General features: G+C 37.4%; 1 long non-coding RNA gene across 1 annotated transcript; it reads left to right on the forward strand.

The window, feature by feature from the left end:
• Positions 1 to 1,111: 1,111 nt before the first annotated feature.
• LOC132651225 (uncharacterized) lies at positions 1,112 to 6,896 on the forward strand. Its single transcript, XR_009589027.1, has 2 exons — positions 1,112 to 4,091; positions 6,422 to 6,896. It is a non-coding gene; the product is annotated as an uncharacterized LOC132651225 (long non-coding RNA).
• The last annotated feature ends 12,150 nt before the right edge of the window (positions 6,897 to 19,046 follow it).

Below are 19,046 nucleotides of genomic sequence, written 5' to 3' on the forward strand. Positions count from 1 at the left end.
CACAACCTCTCCTGTCCAATTCCCTCTATATTTCCTTTTTCACTGTCCATTTAATTTCCCCATCTGAGTGAGATTTAAGAAGGTCCTACCTTGAGCCCTTCTTGTTACTTAGTTTCTTTAGGTCCATGATTAGTAGTGTGGTTATTATACGGCTAATATCCACTTATAAGGGAATACATAGCATATGTGTCTTTCTGTCCATGGGTTACCTCACTCAGGATGATCATTCCTATTTCCACCCAATTGCCTACAAATTTCATGATTTGTTTGATTTTAATAGCTGAGTAGTGTAAATGTACCATATTTTCTTTACCCATTCTTTGGTAGAGGAACACCTATTTGTTCCCAGATTCTTTCTATTACAAATAAAGCTTAATATATACAGTTGAGCAAATGTCCATTTATGGTGAAGTATCTTTGTTATATGTCCAGGAAGATTATAGATGGTTCTTGAGGTAGAACTGTTCCCAATTTTCTGAGAAAGCACCAGATTGATTTGCAAAATAGTGGTCCAAATTTGTACTCCCATGAAAAATAGAGGAGGGTTATTTTTCTCCACGTCCTTGTCAGCATGTGTTGTCACAGCACCACACTCCCTCCCTCATCTCCTCTTATGTCCCTCCTCAAGCCCACTGATGGGGGGTCATTTTTCCCTTCCCTTTGTCCCTAGCATATCAGGTCTCATCGAGACTGACTGCATTGTCTTCCTCTGTGGCCTGAAGTTCTTTTATTGCACAGAAATGCTGGGTTATTATTATTATTTTTTATTTTCAATATAATATTGTGAATTGTTCTTTCAAGGTCTGTGATGAATTGTGTTGTTTTTTGGATAGGAATTATATTAAATATATAGATTGCTTTTGCTAATATGGTCATTTTTGCTATGTTAATTTTACTGAGCCATGAGCATGGGAGCTCTTTCCATCTTTTGATATCTTTTCAGTTTCTTTTTTCAGAGACTTGAAGTTCCTGTAACAGAAGTCTTTCTCTTGCTTGGGGAGAGTTCCACCAAGATATTATTTCTGGCTGTTCTGAAGGATGCTATTTCCCCAATTTTCTTATCAGCCAATTTCTCATTTGTATTCAGGCCACTACTGATCTTTTGAGTTAATTTTAAAGCAACCACTTTTCTGAAGTGGTTTATCAGCTGTATAAGTTTTCTGGTAGAACTTTTGGGGTCACTTATATATAATAGTACATCATCTGTAAATAGGGATGTTTTTACTTCTTCCTTTCCAATTTGGACCCCCTGATCTCTTTTAGTTATACTACTGTTCTAGCTATAACTTCAAGTACTACATTGAAGATACATAGAGAGAGTGGGCAGCCTTGTCTTGTCCCTGATTTTAGTATAATTGCTTTGAATTTTTCCCCATTTAATTTGATTTTGGCTATCTGCTTGCTGTATATTACCTTTATTATGTCTATGTATGGGCCTTGTAACCCTGATCTTTACAGAACTTTTATCATGAAGTGGTGCTTGTTTTTATCAAAGGCATTTTTTTTGCATCTAATGAGATAAACATGTTTATTTTTTTCTTCCAGTGAATTACAGAGATGGATTTAAATATGTTGAATCATCCCCACATTCCTGCGATGATGTTTACTTGATCATGGTGGATGATGTATTTGATGTGATCCTGGTTTGGTTTTCTAGTATTTTATTGAGTACTTTTCCATATAAGTCTGTAAGGGAAATGGCTCTGAAATTTTCTTTTTTGTTGGGTCTTTGTGTGGTTTAAGGTATTAGAGTGACTGTAGCCTCATAGAATGAATTTGGCAATATCCCTTCTGTTATATTTTGTGGAATAGTTTCAGGAGTGTTGGAATGAGGTCCTCTTTGGAAGTCTGGTAGAATTCCATGCTACAACCATCTGGCTCTGGGATTTTTTGGTTGGGAGACCTCTGATGACAGCTTCTATTTTCTTAGAGGTTATAGGACTGTTTAAACTGCTTACCTTATCTTAATTTAATGTTGGCAAGTGACATATATCAGGAAAATCTTCCATTTCCTTTTGATTTTCCAAACTTGTAGAATACAGTCTTTTGAAATAAGACCTAATGATTCTTTGGAGTTACACTCCCTTTTCATAACTGATTTTGTTTATTGGGATACTATCTCTCTCCCTTTTTGTTAGCTTCTCTAGAGCTTTGTCTATCTTGTTGATGTTCAAAAAAACAGCTCTTGGTTTCACTGATTCTTTGTATTGTTCCCATTTTTTTTTCTTTGACACTAACTTCAGCTATGAGTTTGATTATTTCCTCCTGTCTACTCCTCTTAGATGTTTACTTCAGTCTGTTCTAGAGCTTTTACATGTACTTTTAAATTGCTGCTATGAGAATTCCGTAATTCTTTTTAGAAAGGCACTTAATGCTATGAACCTTCCTTCTCCTTAGCACTGCTTTCATTGTGTCCCAGAAGTTTAGGTATGTTGTCTCTTCATTTTCACTGAATTCTAGAAGATCTATATTTTCTTTCTTTATTTCTTCCCTGACCCAATGATTACTGAGTCATTCAGTTTCCATTAGTTTTATAGGTTTTCTATTGTTTCCATTGTTATTGAACTCTAGCTTTAATCCATGGTGGTCTGATAAAATACAAGGTGTTATTACAAATTTCTTATACTTGTTGAGGCTTGCTTTCTGACCAAGTTAATGGGCAATCTTGAAGAAGTTTCTGTGATGTGCTGAGAAGATGGTATATCCTTTTTTGTCTGGGTGAAAATTCTGTAAATATCTGTTGAATCCATTTGATTTGATCATTAGTTAGTTTGATTGTTTCTCTATCTAGTTTCTGTTTTCATGATTTGTCCTTTGGTTAGTGTGGTGTTTTGGAGTCTCCCACTATTACTGTGGACATATAAGTGTATTATTTAAGCTTTAGTAATGCTTCTTCTACAAATGTAGGTGCCCTTGTGTTTGAAGCAAAATATTCAGAATTGAAACATCATCTTGGTGGATTTTTGATATGATATGTATCCTTTTACTATGATATGCATCCTTTCCCATATCTTTTGAGTAAATTCAGTTAAAAGTTTATTTTTATTAGATATCAGGATGGCTTCTTTCAATTTGCTTCTTGGGTCCATTTCCTTGAAAAAGCTATTTCCAGCCCTTCACTCTGAGGTAATGTCCTCTTTTTTTGTTAAGATGTGTTTCTTGTTTGCAGCAGTCCTACTTATGCATCTATTCTGTTAGTCTGTGTTTGTTTTTTTTTTTTTTTTGAGGAATTGAATCCATTAATGTTGAGTGATATTAATAACTAATGTTTGCTACTGCTGGTAATTTTGATTTTTATGGTTGTAGTGAGTTTCTGTGTTTCTCTCCTTTTGGTTTTGCAGCAATGGTGTTTTTTATATCTTATTTGTTTTCTTGGGTGTGGTTAACTTTATTTGCTTGGAGTTTTCCTTCTAGTGTACGTTAAAGCTGAGAAGCATAGACATTGGTGTTTTGGGGTCCACAGCACAGCCTCTTACTTGCTGTGGAGTCACTAGAGTCCTAGCACTCAGAAACCATGTGGACTGGGCACCACCATTTTGAATCCTCTTCAAATATCCATCTTTTAAATGGAAATATTTTTTTTCTGGTGCTGGAGAAAGACACAGGACCTTTTTCCAACTAAGGACACGTTACACACTATACTATCTTCTCTCTCATAAATGATATTTCTACTTGTGTTTAGTAACTCTAGCATTACTTCAAAGGGGAATAATTTTAATCTTGCTATACAACTGGGGAGACTCCTAAACAAACTAAGCACCTTTAAAAAGAAACCCATATCAGAGAGAGGGAAAATGAATTTCTCTTAAAGGTCAACCAGTAATCTGTGTGGGCCACTCATATAAAATTTTGTCTCTCTTCAGCTGCATCCATTTTTGAGGAAAATTAAAGTGACAAATGCTGCTGGAGATGAAATAAGCTTTGATGAGAACAAGAATGTCATGGAAACATATGATATACAAAACTTTATTGCATATAATAAGCAAAATTCATTAATACTTAAAGTGGGAGAATTTGTCTTCAAGAGTCCACAAGACCAAGGCTTTTTCATCAATGAAGTTCTGATTCAATGGCCAAGCAATTTTAATCAGGTTGGAAAAATTTTCAGCATTTAATATAAAGGGGATTATTTGTAAAGAATTATAAACTTGATTGTGTAATATATATTGTGAAATTTCTTTTTTTATTATTATTATTTTTTATCAGTTACATTTTATTAACTCTGTATCCCAGCCGTGTCCCAATCCCTCATTTCCTCCCAGTCCCTCCCTCCCTCCCTCATCTCCACCGTGCCCCTTTCCAAGTCCACTGATAGGGGGGACCTCCTCCCCATTCATCTGATCCTGTTTTATCAGGTATCTTCAGGACTGGCTGCAAAGCCCTCCTCTGTGGCCTAACAGGACTGCTCCTCCCTTCGGGGGTGGGGAGACCAAAGAGCCAGTCATTGAGTTCCTGTTGTGAAATTTCAAGCTCTTAGCTCTGTTGTGACTGTGAGTTTGTTTGTGGGTATTCATGCATATGAACACATGTGCTGGTTAAGGCCACAGTTAACTGTGATTATCTTCCTCAGTTGCTGTCCACTTTCTTTTTAAATAGGATATCTTTCTGAAACCCTTACTTTCTGATTTTGCTCTGCTCAGTGGACAGTATTACCTATGTACTCTCTCTGTCTTCATGATCATAAAGCTTGGATTACAGGCATATTTTTTGCACCCAAACTTTCTTTTCATCCCTTCATCATGATTAAATTCAGACTTTCATGCTTATGTGGCAAGAGCATTATATACTTAGTAATCCCTTTATTTCTGTATGATGACTTTAAATCTGAAATAAACCAGTATTTCAAATATATATAATGTCTACATACACAAATAAGTACACCTACAGACGCACACATAATGTCAGCTAATTCCTTAGCTAGAATTAGATGAATTGAACCTGAATGCTTGTGTTCATTGATGATGCAATGAATGAATGAATGAGTGTTCATGGTTATATATAGGCATGTTTGTGGGTGTTACCACATGTAAACACACACACATGATAACACACACATGGATACAAACTTATCTATATAGTCACATATGTTAATTATACAGGCAAGCTGAAGCTCAATGCATCCTTCCATTCACACAACTCCAACACAAGCATATCAATAGTTTTACAAGATTTTGAGGTAGCATAAACAAGAAATAATTATGGATTTTGATAAAAGACATTTCTGGAACCAATGTATATGAGCTGCCCAATACGTATGTTTGGAACTGAACTCATATTTCTATGCAAGAGCGGTGTGCACTCTTAACTGCTGAGCCAGTTATCTACAAGCATAATACTGTTAATATAGACATATTTATGAGACAGAAACTGAATCCAAATCAAGGCAGATGAGATGTCTAAGGAAAGATAGAAATATTTCCTGTCCTACACAATTTCTAAAATATAATGAACTAAAACTGTATTAGTTTAGTAGTTATTGTGATTAACTAAGAATGCAATTGGTAAAAATCCTATGTGATGATGTCTCTAACGTTTGAAAGGAAAGGTACAGTATAATTCCTACCACTGGGAGTCATGGGTAAACATCACAGAAATATATTATAATTCACCAATGGCCAAACAATCTTTCATGAGAAAATTGAGCTTCCTTTTTCAGCTGAATCAGAGTGTGTGGGTTTTAATACATGACTGGAAATGTAAAGGTAGAAACAGATGAGGCGAGAGTGTTGGGTTTTCTGTCTGACAATCAAACCCTTCCATAATTCATACAATAAATGAGTTCTGAGTTGCTGCCTCAGAGGCGAGAATATGTGGATGCCTTATACATTTCACATAGGTAAGGCAGAAGTGAGTCACAGTTTGATCACTATAAATGGTTGTTGAACACTTAATAATAGGAAGTGAGCTAACTTCAAATCTCCATTCTACACTCACATATGATAACCTCGGAGTTCCCCTTAAATACATATAATTTACTTTGTATCACAGTCATAAACCCTCCCTCATTCCCTCTCAATCCCACTGTCCCTCCCTCATCTCCTCTTTGCCCCTTTCCAAGTCCACTGATAGGAGAAGTCCTCTTCCACTTCCATCTGACCTTAGCTTTTCAGGTATCTTCAGGACTGGCTGCAATGTCCTCGTCTGTCACCTACCAAGGCTGCTCCTCCCTCAGAGGGAAGGGGGAGGTCAAAAAGCCAGTCATTGAGTTCATGTCAGAGATAGTCACTGTTCCCTTTGCTAGGGTAACCCACTTGGATACTGAGCTTGTGATTAATATAAAAAAATAAAAAATTATAAAAAACTTAAACACACACAAAAAATACATACACTTTACATAGAGTATGTACATTTAAGTTGTTTAGCCTAAAGTATTTTAAATTAATGTTCAATATTATGACCAGTTTTTCTGTGTTGCCTTCAGACTCCTCAATCTGTATGTACACAGAGCTGTGGCCCAGGATTCTGGAAAGTTCTACAAGAAGAAAGACCCATTTGCTGTTTTTCTTGTGTATTTTGTCCGGAGTGGCACATTTCCAACCAGACAGGTAGAAAAATAACACCTATCCTCAACTGCTTGGGAATGTAGAAGGGGAAAGTTACAAACTGACTATGGTGTCATAATGCAATGCTGTTCTCCATGTCTCTTTCCCTCATCCCTGAATCCATTAGTAATCACTGCTGATGCCACAAAATGTGTGAAGATTTGAGTGGCAATTCTCTTGCTATTGTGTCATATGAAAACTACTAAAAAAAAACCTGCCTTTTGGTGCATGACATGGCTATCTCCATGGTATAGGTTCCCCATTAATTGTGAGATCTCCACTTGTCCAGAATTGATTTTTATTTCTGCAATAAACAAACCTAATGATGTTTGCCTGAAGATAACTCCAGGAAAAGTACATGTGTGATTGTTTCTTGAATGCATGAGAAATTGAACTGCATTTACAACACTTACATTTGTTATCTTCAGTATCAACAATAGTAGAAAAAGAAAGTTGATGTAAATAAAAATATGGTTGCCTGTTTAGGGTTATGGTCAAATGTGTGTTAACATAGACAAGTAACTTCATATGGCATGTGCATGTTTTATTTTTAATACAAACAAACACACACACAACTAAACATATAATAAACAAGAGGCCATGTATTTGAGAGAGAATAGATATAAAGTGGCTCAAGAAGATGTTCTTGGCAAAGAACAAGAAGAGGTATAGTGAGATAATTATGTTCTTTTTAAAATGAAAATTTTCATAAGAAAGTAAAAAGTCAAAATGAAAATACATTAATATAACGATGAGAATCTACTATTTTTTTATCATATTCAAAAAGGCCAACCGTTAGACAACTGGATAACAAACAAAACATTTTATGATTTATTGAAAACACTAAAATGTTGAAAGATTAAATATTCGTTATATTCTGAGATCTAGTGCTACCATAGGTTAAATTCCTTGCAGTGTGATATATGACTTCACATACTATGTTGAAGAGATATCAAGAGAGCAGGCAGTCGTGCCTCGTGCCTGATTTCAGTGGGATAGATTTAAGTTCCTCTCTGTTTAGTTTGATGTTGGCTATAGGCTTGCTGCATATTGTTTTTACTATGTTTAGGTATGTGCCTTCTATTCTTGATCTCTCCTAAATTTTTAACATTAATGGGTGTTGGATTTTGTCAGATGTTTTTTGGCATGTAGGGAAATGATCATGTCTTTTTTTTTCTCTTCAGTTTGTTTATGTGGTGGATTACATTGATAGATTTCTGTAGACTGAACCACCCCAGCATGTCTGGGATGAAGCCTATTTGGTTATGGTGGATAATATTTTTGTTGTATTCTTGGATTCAGTTTTCAAGAATTTTACTGAGTAGTTTTGCACCAATGATCATAAGCAATACTGGTCTGAAGTTCATTTCTTTGTAGGATCTTTGTGTGGTTTAGGTATCAACGTGACTGTGGCCTCATACAATGAGGTTGGTGATGTTCCTTCTGTTTCTATTTTGTGGAATAGTTTGAAGAATATTGGTATTTCCTCTTCTTTGAATGTCTGGTAGAATTCTTTGCCGAAACCATCTGGACCTGGGCTTTTTTGATGGGGATTTTTTTATTACAGCGTCTATTATCTTAGGAGAGATAGGACTATTTAATTTATTTACCTGATCTTGATTTAACTTTGGCAAGTGGACTCTATTAAGAAAATTGTGTATTCCATATAGATTTAAAATTTTTGTGACATATAGACTTTTGAGGTAAGACTTTTCTTTTAATTTTCTTGGTGTGTGTCCTTACATACATGTTTCATTTTTTATGTTGTTCATTTCGATAGTGTCTTTCTACCTTTTAGTTACTTTAGCTAAGAGATTGTCTATTTTGATGATTTTCTCTAAGAACCAGCTCATGGTTTTGTTGATTCTTTTAATCATTTTGTTTTTAGTATATTGATTTCAGCACTGAGGTTGATTATTTAAAGCCATCTACTCCTCTTGGGTGTATCTGTATCTTTTGTATTTTTTCTGGATCTTTCAGGTGTGTCATTAAATTGCATGTATGAGATGTCTCAAGTTCCTTTATGAAGAACTATGAACTTTCCTCTTAGCACAGCATTCATTTTGTCATAGGAGTTTCGGTATGTTGCACCTTCATTTTCAATTAATTCTTGAACATCTTTAATTTCTTTCTTTATTTCTTCCACGACACACCTGTCATTGAGTAGAGAGTTGTTCAGGTTTGATATATGTGCAGGTATTTTGCTCTTTTTGTCATAGCTGAGGTCCAGCTCTAGAACATGGTAGTGTGATTGGATTCAAGGGTTATGTCAGTCTTCTTGTATCTTTTGAGATTTGCTTTGTTCCTGACTTTGTGGTCAGTTTTGGAGAAGGATCCGTGATGTGCAGAGAAGAAAGCATATTTGTTTGTGTCTAGGTGAAAATTTCTGTAGAAATCCCTTAGATCCATTTGATTCATGACCTCTGTAATCTTCACTATCACTATTTAGCTTCTGTTTCAATGATATGTCAATTGGTGAGAGTGTGGTGGTGAAGTCTCCCACTATTACTAAGTTGGGACTCATGTGTGATTTCAGCTTGAATGTTTCTTTTACAGTGCAGGTGCCCTTGTATGTGGGGCATAGTTTTTCAAGATATTGATGTCCTAATGGTGGATTTTTCTTCGATGAATTTGAAGTATCCTTCCCAATCTTTTTTAATTAATATTTTTTAAAAACCTATTTGATTAGATATTAGGATGCTACTGCCACTTGCTCCTTCAGCCTATTTGATTGGAAAATCTTTTTCTAGCACTTTACTTCAAGTTAGTGTCTATCTTTATGGCTGAAGTGTTTCATGTTTGCAGCAGAATGTTGAATCCTGTTTCTGTAACCATTCTGTTAGAATATGTCTTTTTCTTGTAGTGTTTAGTCTATTGATGTTGGTAGATATTAAAATCCAATGAATGTTAGTTCTTGTTATTGTGGAATTGGTGCTGATGGTATGTTTGTGTACTTGTGTTTTCTTGATTTTTTTTGTTGTGATGTCATCTATATCCTGTGCTTCTTGGGTTTAGATTATCTCATTGGTTGGTGTTTTCTTTCTAGTAGCTTCTCTAGGTCTGGATGCTGCAAAGATATTGTTTAAATTTAGTTTTGTCATGGAACATCTTGTTTACTCCATTTGTGTTGACTGTAACTTTTGCTGGGTCACTTTTGCTGGGTCACTTTTGCTGGCATCTGTGGTCTCCTAGTGTCTGCATGACATCCACTGAGGCCCTTCTGGCTTTCATAGTCTCTTTTGGGAAGTCTGGTGTGATTCTGATCGGTCTGCCTTTATATCTTATTTGGCTTTTTTCCTTGCTGCTTTTATTTTTTTTTCATTGGGTAGATTTAGTGTTTTGATTATTATGTTGCACAAGTATTTTCTTGTCTGGTCTAGAATATGTGGTGTTCTGTAAGCCGCTCTTATGTTTAAAGCTATCTCTTTCTTAAGGTTGGTGAAACTTCTATGATTTTATTGAAAATAGCTTCTGCACCTTGGAGCCTGGAATCATCTGTTTATTTTATTGCTATTATTCTTAGGTTTCATCTTTTCACGGTGTCCTGGATGTCTTGAATGTTTTGCATCAGAAACTATACTTTTTCTTTCCTTTGAGAGATTTACCAGTTACTTCAACTACATCTTCAACGCCTGAGATTCTTTCCCCAATTTCTTGTATTCTGTTGGTGATGCTTATCTCTATGGTACTCGATCACTTTTCTAAGTGTTCCATCCCCAGTTTTCTTTGTTTGTGGTTTCTTAATTAATTCTAATTTTCTAAGGTCATGGATAATTGTATTTCCTTCACCTGTTTGATTGTGGTTTCCTGTCTATGATGGCCTTTCTTTTGTTGTATTTGCCTGTATTTCTGGGAGATTAGTTGTTTTCCTCTTCATATGCCACAAATATTTGAATAAGCATAGATTTAAGGTCATTTTCTTGTGTTACAGCTACATTAGTATATACATTGTTTTTTTTGGGGGGGGGTTGGTGGAGCCATGGTGTCCTGATTTTTGTTGACTGTTATTTTATGCTAGACTTTTGCCATGTGGTTTTCTGTAGCCTTAGCTGTTTGTTCCTGGAACCTGCACCAAAGACTGGACCAGCCTGTCTTTGGAGTCTAGTATAGTGTTCAGGAAGATGAGGAATGTGCAGTGGCTCAAGAATGGGTGCTGGCAATTCAGATGCCAGTGTCTTCAAGGGCAGTGAACAGGCCATGTAATGAGCAAAAAAAAACAGATGGGGGCATGTGAATTGAAGGTCAGGGAGTGTGCATGCATGGGAGCCCTGATGTTTGGGGTACAGGTACTGCTACTGGTCATGAACACTGAGCATATGCAGATGCCCCAAAGGGCTCCAGGCCAAGGTGACAACAGTGGGGGCTAATCAGAAGAAAGCTGGGCTGCAGCTTATAGGCCTGCCTAAAACTGTGTTCCTTGTATGCAGATTCCTCTCTGCTCTGCCATATTGGATCTGGGATCCCTGTGTTTCTCTTGTTTCCCTGAGGTCCACAGGTTGACCAAAGGAACTGTGGCTTGGTGGATGGGATGCTGTTCCAGTAATCCTGATGTTGACCTCAGGGGAGCAGGAGGAATCTGAGGTCTGGTTGCTACAGCTGAGAGACCCTGGGGGTCCAAACTCACTGGAGTATGTAGAAGGGCCGACTGCACCATAGTTTGCTACCCCTGGACCTGCTCGATGGTCTTTGAGACTCCGATCCTCTACCCTTCAGTTATGGTGCTTTCTGGTCTCCAACATATTGGAGTCTCCTTTTGTAATCTTTCAGCCTTCCTTAATTTCTTTTTTGGTAAGATGCTTTTGTGAGCGTTGAATTTCCTCATGAGTCTGTTTAGGTCTATTTAGGCTGTTGAATAAAAGTTGAATTCATGTTTGAATCATGGTTGCTTGGGCATAAAACTTACCCATTTCATGTGCATTTTAAGCATTCTGATATATATATATATATATATATATCAGAATATATATATAAATTATAAATATATATAAATATATAAATATATATAAATATAAATATAAATATATATAAATATATATATATTTAAATGTTCCCGTAGAATATTCTGAATTTCTTTGGATTCTATAGCAATGTTTTTCCGTCACTTCTGATTCTACTAATTTGAGTCCTCTATTTCTTCCTTTGATTTACTTGAGACAAGGGTCTGTCACTTTTGTTTATCTTCAGAATGAACCAACTCTTCCTTTAGTTAACACTTGCATTTTCTTTGTTTCTGTTTCATTCATTTCTATTACAATCTTACTATTTCTTTTTAATGGATTATTAATTAATTTGTTTATGTACTACTGCAGCATCTAATCACACTTTTCCTCCTAGTCCCTCTCTGTCACCTCACCTGCCAACCCATGTGCCCTTCCTCTCTTTCTTTTCAGAAAAAAAGAAGCCTCCCTTGGATATAAAACCAGCCTTGCCATATAAATTTGCAATAAGACTATGCACAACTTCTGCTATTGAGACTAAACAAGGCAGTCTAATTATGGAAAAAGAATCCAATGGCAGGCAAAAGAGTCAGAGACAGCTTTGATCTTGCTGATAGGTACCCCCATGAAGACCAATCTGCACAATGGTTACACATGTGCTCTTAGAAGTCCCACATGAGGACCAAGTTGCACAACTACTACATATGTGCAGAGAGCACATATCTGTCCCATGACTACTTTCTTGTAGGCAGTTCATTCTCTGTGAGCCTGTACCAGGAACCTTTCTGTGAGGCCATCCTCAGCATGGAAAAGAGAATTGGAGTATGTTTGCAAGCAGGGTGTTCCACAGAGTATATACTATATGAGGGGTCAGTAAGTGAAGGGAGTGAGTCAGGTGCAGTGGTCAGGGGAATCTCTCAGTTGACATTTAAAATTCAGACATTTCTGTAGCTCTGATTTACTATCAACAAGGTCCTTCTGTATACAAGTTTCACAGTTCAAACGCAGACTAATGATTATACAAGTGGTACAGAGTGGGTGTTTGATTTTTTTTTCATTACTTATCCAGGGTTACAAGTTCAGAAACAATTAAAAAAATACAAACAGAAAAGATAGTATTATAAGCCCATGACTCTACTTTAAGAAATCAAAAAAAAAAATCTCCTGCAAAGAAAACATATTTAATGTATGACAGTTTGCTTTTATACTGGCAGTGTTTGTAGTTTGAGTGCAGTCCAGAAAAACAGAAAATACTTTAACAGGTCTTTGTATGAATAGCAAATACTAATAAATAACTCCTTTTACTATATGCATCATCATCATGCTATAAAGTAGAAAAAGTTTATTTTAGTCAATCTGTCCTATTTACTGAGTTTTATTCCATCAGGAGTGTATCCTCTATGACCTCCTATCTTTAAACTACATTTTCAGAGAGCTCTTAACTTATAATGAAAGGACGTCTTAAATCTATAACTGAATCTCCTGGCCTCTCAGGGTTTGCACAATGCCTTGTTTACTCTGCACCAAAATACTGTTTAGGGGAAGATACCCCAAGAAAACTTCTGAAATAATGGCCTCATATCTAATATGTTTATCTGTGCTTAATGATGTCCCAGACAGAAAGAAGATTTATAAACAGTTTTGGATTTTCATAAAAAGACTCAGACATAAATTTTTGTAGAAAAAAACAAATGGAATCATAGCGCAGAAATCCACTAGTAAGGAAACACACAGAAAAAATATCCAAAAAGTTAGAAGAACAGTGATTTTAACAATCTGCTCAGCTTTGCTGGCATTACACCAAGCAAAGTAAATGACTTTCACCAACTCCAGTGAATATTACTGTGCCATTTTCCCCTTTCTGATGTAATGATTTAAATATTTATAGACCTCTTGTGTGACATATATGGCTTTTTCTAGTCTTCAGAAGATGACCAGAAAAACAAGTGTTGAAATTAGAATAATTCCTAGGATTACGCTGGAATTATAATGAAAAGACAGAGTCCTGTACTGAGTCAAAGAATGCCAAAGAATGTAGAAATGTATTTGCAACTTCTACAGCTGAGATAGGTACTGGTTGATCTGAGCTTAGAGCTGCAATTTCTTGATGCAAGTGTTGTATGCTTACCACCAAATCAGAATTGTTTCATAGGCCATGGATGTGGGCTCTAATTTCTTCACATGGTACCTTGGAAAAATATGTAAAAGCAGGGTAATAAATATCTACTGAAACTGTGACTAACAAGAAAAATGAGAAGAACCCACAATGGTGTAATCAGGAAAGTGCATTTGGATACACTGATGTGATCAAAATACTATACTTAGTAATTTAAATCACTTAATTTAAAAAGCAACTGAAGGGTTGCTTGACAGTTTTACTTTTTCTGAATATGAGTAATATAGATTTCACTTTAATTGCCTTAGACAAACAGTAATAAATTCTTTAAACAAAACTTATTATTAAGTATCAAGGAAAACAAAAGATTGGGATTCATAAAGCGTTCATGATTTTGGCACTATCATGAAGCCGAATATGCCAGGCTATACAAATCATTGAAAAGAACTCTTACCAATTAAATGTGCAATGTGTAAATACATGTGTAAACTGAAATGTTGATTCACTTACTCCGCACAGATCAGCAAGAGTGTAGTGCTTGCCTAAGTCAAGACTACCCAAACCCTGAGAGAAACCAGTGTTTACCCAAGGCAGTGACATTCCTATCCTTTGAGGATCCTCTGGGCATGGCTCTGGCCTGCACAGCTCTGTTCTTCTCTGTAAGCACAGTTATAGTTTTGGGGATCTTCCTTAAACACCGAGAATCAGCCATTGTTAAGGCCAATAACAAGACTCTCAGCTATATCCTGCTCATCTCCATCCTCTTCTGCTTCCTCTGCTCCTTTTTCTTCATTGGACGCCCAAACACTGTCTCCTGCATACTGCAACAAATAACATTTGCACTTGTATTCACGTTGGCTATTTCCACTGTTTTGGCAAAAACTATAACTGTAATTCTGGCCTTTAGGATCGTGAAACCTGGGAGAACAATGAGAAGGTTGTTTGTCTCAGGCATCTATAATGCTGTCATCCCCATCTGTGTCCTGATTCAACTTATTCTCTCTGGAGTCTGGCTGGGAACCTCTCCTCCCTATATTGACACAGATATACACTCTGAACATGCTCATGTCATCATTTTATGCAACAAGGGCTCAGCTACTGCTTTCTACTGTGTGCTGGCATACTTAGGAACCCTGGCCCTAGGGAGCTTCACTGTGGCTTTCCTAGTGAGGAACCTGCCTGACACATTCAATGAGGCCAAGTTCCTGACATTCAGCATGCTGGTGTTCCTTAGTGTCTGGGTCACTTTCATCCCTGTCTACCAGAGCACCAAGGGCAAGGCCATGGTGGCTGTGGAGGTCTTCTCCATCCTGGCCTCCAGTGCAGGGCTGTTGGTGTGCATCTTTTTTCCCAAAGTGCTACATTATTTTCCTAAGACCTAATAAAAACTCTTTGAGACATTTGAAAAACAAAAACTAGCAAATAAAAATTGATCATTTTGATGTATTAGTTCTCTAATGAAGCCCATTAGCATACTAAAATTAAATCATTTACCTACTTTAAAGTAACTTTTTCTGAAATGTGTATTGAAAGAAAAATAAGAGCCCCTCACTTTGTCTCTCAATCACAGACATTTATTTCAGAATAGAAGCTGCTGTTAAAAACATATTTTAGTAAGTTATGCATGTTACTTATTAATGTGTGGACAGTATACATATTCAAAATGTAATTATATGATAGTAATTGATATAAATAGTACATGAACTAAATACTTGTTCTCTTTGTTATTTTTGGGAGTTTAAGAAGATTTGGGTTGTATATGAGATTCTTCTACAGAACAGGCATGAAAATCAATCTCTATAAAGGGGTGGGATGTCTATTAAACAGCTTGAACCATCCCAGAAATCAGAGTAGAGAATTTTCTAAACAGAAAAATGAATCTGATGCCTGACCCTGCTCTCTTTTCCTTGACATACATAAAAATGACTTGACATCCCACTCTACAAATACTTGCTCAGTTGCCTTCATTGTGGAAGACCTCCACAGCCACCATGGCCTTGCCCTTGGTGCTCTGCTATTCTGTTCACAATAGGTAGGATATGGAAACTCATAAGTATTTTTAACATGATAAATGTCATACATATAAATAGATGTAAGTAAAAAAATATAATTTAGGTAACCCATATCCAGAAGACAAATATCTTTCATTCTCTACTCTGTGGCATCTAGCTCCAAATGTTGGTTTGTGAGTATTCATCATGGAATAACTGTAGAAACAAGAAAGCATGGTAGGGAAGCAATACAATGGCAGGTACAATTGATCCTATTGAAATAAATCAGGGGAGGTACTCTAATTATGAAGGAGGATAAACATAAAAAAGGAAGTGGGTTAAATAACAGTAAATTTTTGAAAGAGTTTTAAGCAATCATACTGTGAATTATCTACATAAAATCACTATAATACATGTAAGTCCATTCATGAATATAAACATGTTACAATCTAGATATTTTTAATAATGCACACAGATGAGTATAGTTCATCACTGACCAAATTTTATGCTACTGGTATATCTAACCTGAATACTACAGTCCATTTCCAGCCTGAAAAGATGCTTTTTGTTCAGTCTGAAATACCTGAAAATAACAGGATACAGAATGAGGAACTAGAAAAATGAAGAGGTGCCTTGCTAACTCCTGAAAGTTGAATTTCCACCAAGTGTCAGGTTCTTGGAACATAACTTTATAGTTGTTCTCAAGTGCTTGCTTGTCAACAATACATAAGACATTGAAGACATGGCATGCATGCTTGTGGATGCTCGTGTTCCACTTAACATTCACCAAAGTCCACCTAAAGAGTAAAGTACACACCAACCCAGCCATACACCCTTCACTATTCAATGGTAACCTGCCTATAAGATTTGCTGGTGTGCTTGTGGCACAAATTTCATGGAAGTGACCAATTAACATCTGGTTGAGTTTCAGGAGGCCCACTCCATGATAAGGAACCTTGATCCAACATGGCTTGGGTGGCCAGGAGCCTGAACCTACACAGACCATGGACATCAGAGAAATGTAAATGCTACAGTTGTGCTAAAGGAGCACAGCCATACTCACAGATCAGTGCCTTGCTTGGCCATCATAGAAAACTTCCTCCTGCAGCAGATGGGAACAAATACAGAGATCCACATCCAGTAGATTCTCAGACAGTGAGGGGCCTTGGACCATTCCACCCTAAATGAAATGTCTCCAGCAATTCCCTACCCCAAGGGCTCAAGAAACTCTGTGTGCAGAGTGTAAGCAACAGAGGGGATGAAGGACACGAGGGTAACAAGGTCTTGTAAACACATCAGGACCAACACACATATGAATTCACCCTGACCCACAAGCTAGCTTTTCTATCACACTCCCTTGTTGGGGCTACCTTGCCATGCCACAGGGGAAGAGGATGCACTGAGTCCTGATGTGACTTGATATGGTGGTGTGGGTGAGTGGGCACAGGGGAGGGGATGATACCCTTCTCTGAGGGGCCAGTTGAGGGGTAATAGGGGAATCAGGGAGAGTAGGACCAGGAGGAGAGGAAGGAGGGGTCTATGACCGGGATGTAAAATGAATCAATAAAAAATAAAATAATAATAAATGGTGGGGCTGGAGAGACGTCACAGAGTTTAAGAGCACAGGCTTCTTGTCCAAAGGTCCTGATTTCGATTTCCAGCACCCACGTGGTGGCTCACAACCATCTATAGCAAGATCTGGAGCCTTTTTCTGGTATGCAGGCAGAATACTCTATAAATAATAAATTTTCAAAGAAAAAGTTCCCCTCCCTCCAAAAAGAACACTCACTACCTCTTTAAATAATAATAATAAAATTTAAAGTTAGTTTTCTCCAAGGGGCCACAAACCAGACTAACCGGTTAGCCCCATGAGCAGCAACACATGGCAACAGAAAAAACTCAAGGGCATATTTGTGAGTTGTCAAGGCTACAATATATATTCAGTTCTTTTGTATGCATATGGCTTCTGGTTTCATGCTTTCATGGTATTTCTGTGTGAGGGAATATCTGTATCTCTGCACCCATGTTTCCCTCATGTTTTTTCTCTCCTCTTTTTATTAATAACATTAGACACCTCAACCGTTTTATTGATTTCTGGAAGATTGGAGCCTGACAATTTCCTCTTTATGAAATCCCAAAGTGTGTGCTTGTGACATAAATCCACCTCCCCAAACTAATGATCTGGCCTACCATTTAGGGTTTTCTGGTTATGGGTTTGGTGCAACTCTGTGCTTCTTTGCTATCACTGCTGTGGTTTTGGGTCAATTCTTGAAGTACTAAGCCTTTCCTGGCCATTGTCAAGAGCAATCCCAGAATTATAAGCCATCTCTTGATTATCTGCTGCTACTGCTTCCTCTATTTATTCTCCATTGGCCACCACAGCACAGTCATCTGCATCACCCAGCAAACCACTCTGAGGCTCTGTTCATGAGTCATTTGGGGTGTATATGTTTGAGAGAGAGAAAAAGAGAGGCAGAGAGATAGTGACAGACAGAAAGACAAAGACAGAGAGAGAATATTGCTATGTGTGTGTGTATTGCTATAATTCAGGAACACTGGGGCGGTTGCTGGTATCAGTCGCCTGTCTGTCTTCTTTATTTGCTCTTGGATTCGACTCTTGTCTGTGGTGTTTAGTGGGAATATCTCCCCTGTGTTGACAGAGTTGCACACCCTGAACCTGACCACCCACCTCATCATAGGAATGAGAATTCCCACAGAAGAAACATGTGGACAGATCTGACTGACCAATCAGAACTGGAGTGAGGTGGAGATGGTGTGTTCAGAGCCTAATAACAATTTGTCTTGGCCATCTTTAGCCCCTATTAGCCATTCTTTGTCAGCTTCTTTGTTGGACCTAGTATCCTAGGACTGATGAATACCTGTAGGGTGGTGCTAACTAGAACACAAGCGTCTGGCAGGCCCAATGTTAAGAATTTCACCTGATGGCATTGGAGTCCATAGCTGAGTTTTCTATGCTTTGCCATAACCTGCTTTTTCTAAGGTCTAACTGAAGAGCATGTATGCCTGTTCTGATAGTATAAATACTTCATGGGACTGCCTCCACATTGGAACCTGGAATTTGGGATGACCCGAATCTATGTTGCTGGTCCATGACAATAGTCATATTTAACAAAGACACAACTTCTGCTTTCTACTATGTCCTGGGATACCCAGCCGTTCCGTCACTGAGGAGTGTTCACTGTGACTTTTTTGGCTAGAGCTTTCCTGACTGATCTACGGAAGCCAGGCTCCTGACACCCAGCATGCTAGTGTTCTGCAGTGTCTTAGCCACTTTCCTGACTGACCCCCCCTAGCAACAGGGGCAAGGTCAAGGTAGCTGCAGTTTTCATGGGAACCCAGAAATGTCGGTGACCGCCTTCTAGACTTACAGTCAATATTGTGAGAGGATTTCTACCAATATGACACAACACTGAGGACAAGATCATGGATGCCTTTCAGA

Source organism: Meriones unguiculatus (genome assembly GCF_030254825.1).
Source record: "Meriones unguiculatus strain TT.TT164.6M chromosome 13 unlocalized genomic scaffold, Bangor_MerUng_6.1 Chr13_unordered_Scaffold_41, whole genome shotgun sequence".
Classification (NCBI taxonomy): domain Eukaryota; kingdom Metazoa; phylum Chordata; class Mammalia; order Rodentia; family Muridae; genus Meriones; species Meriones unguiculatus.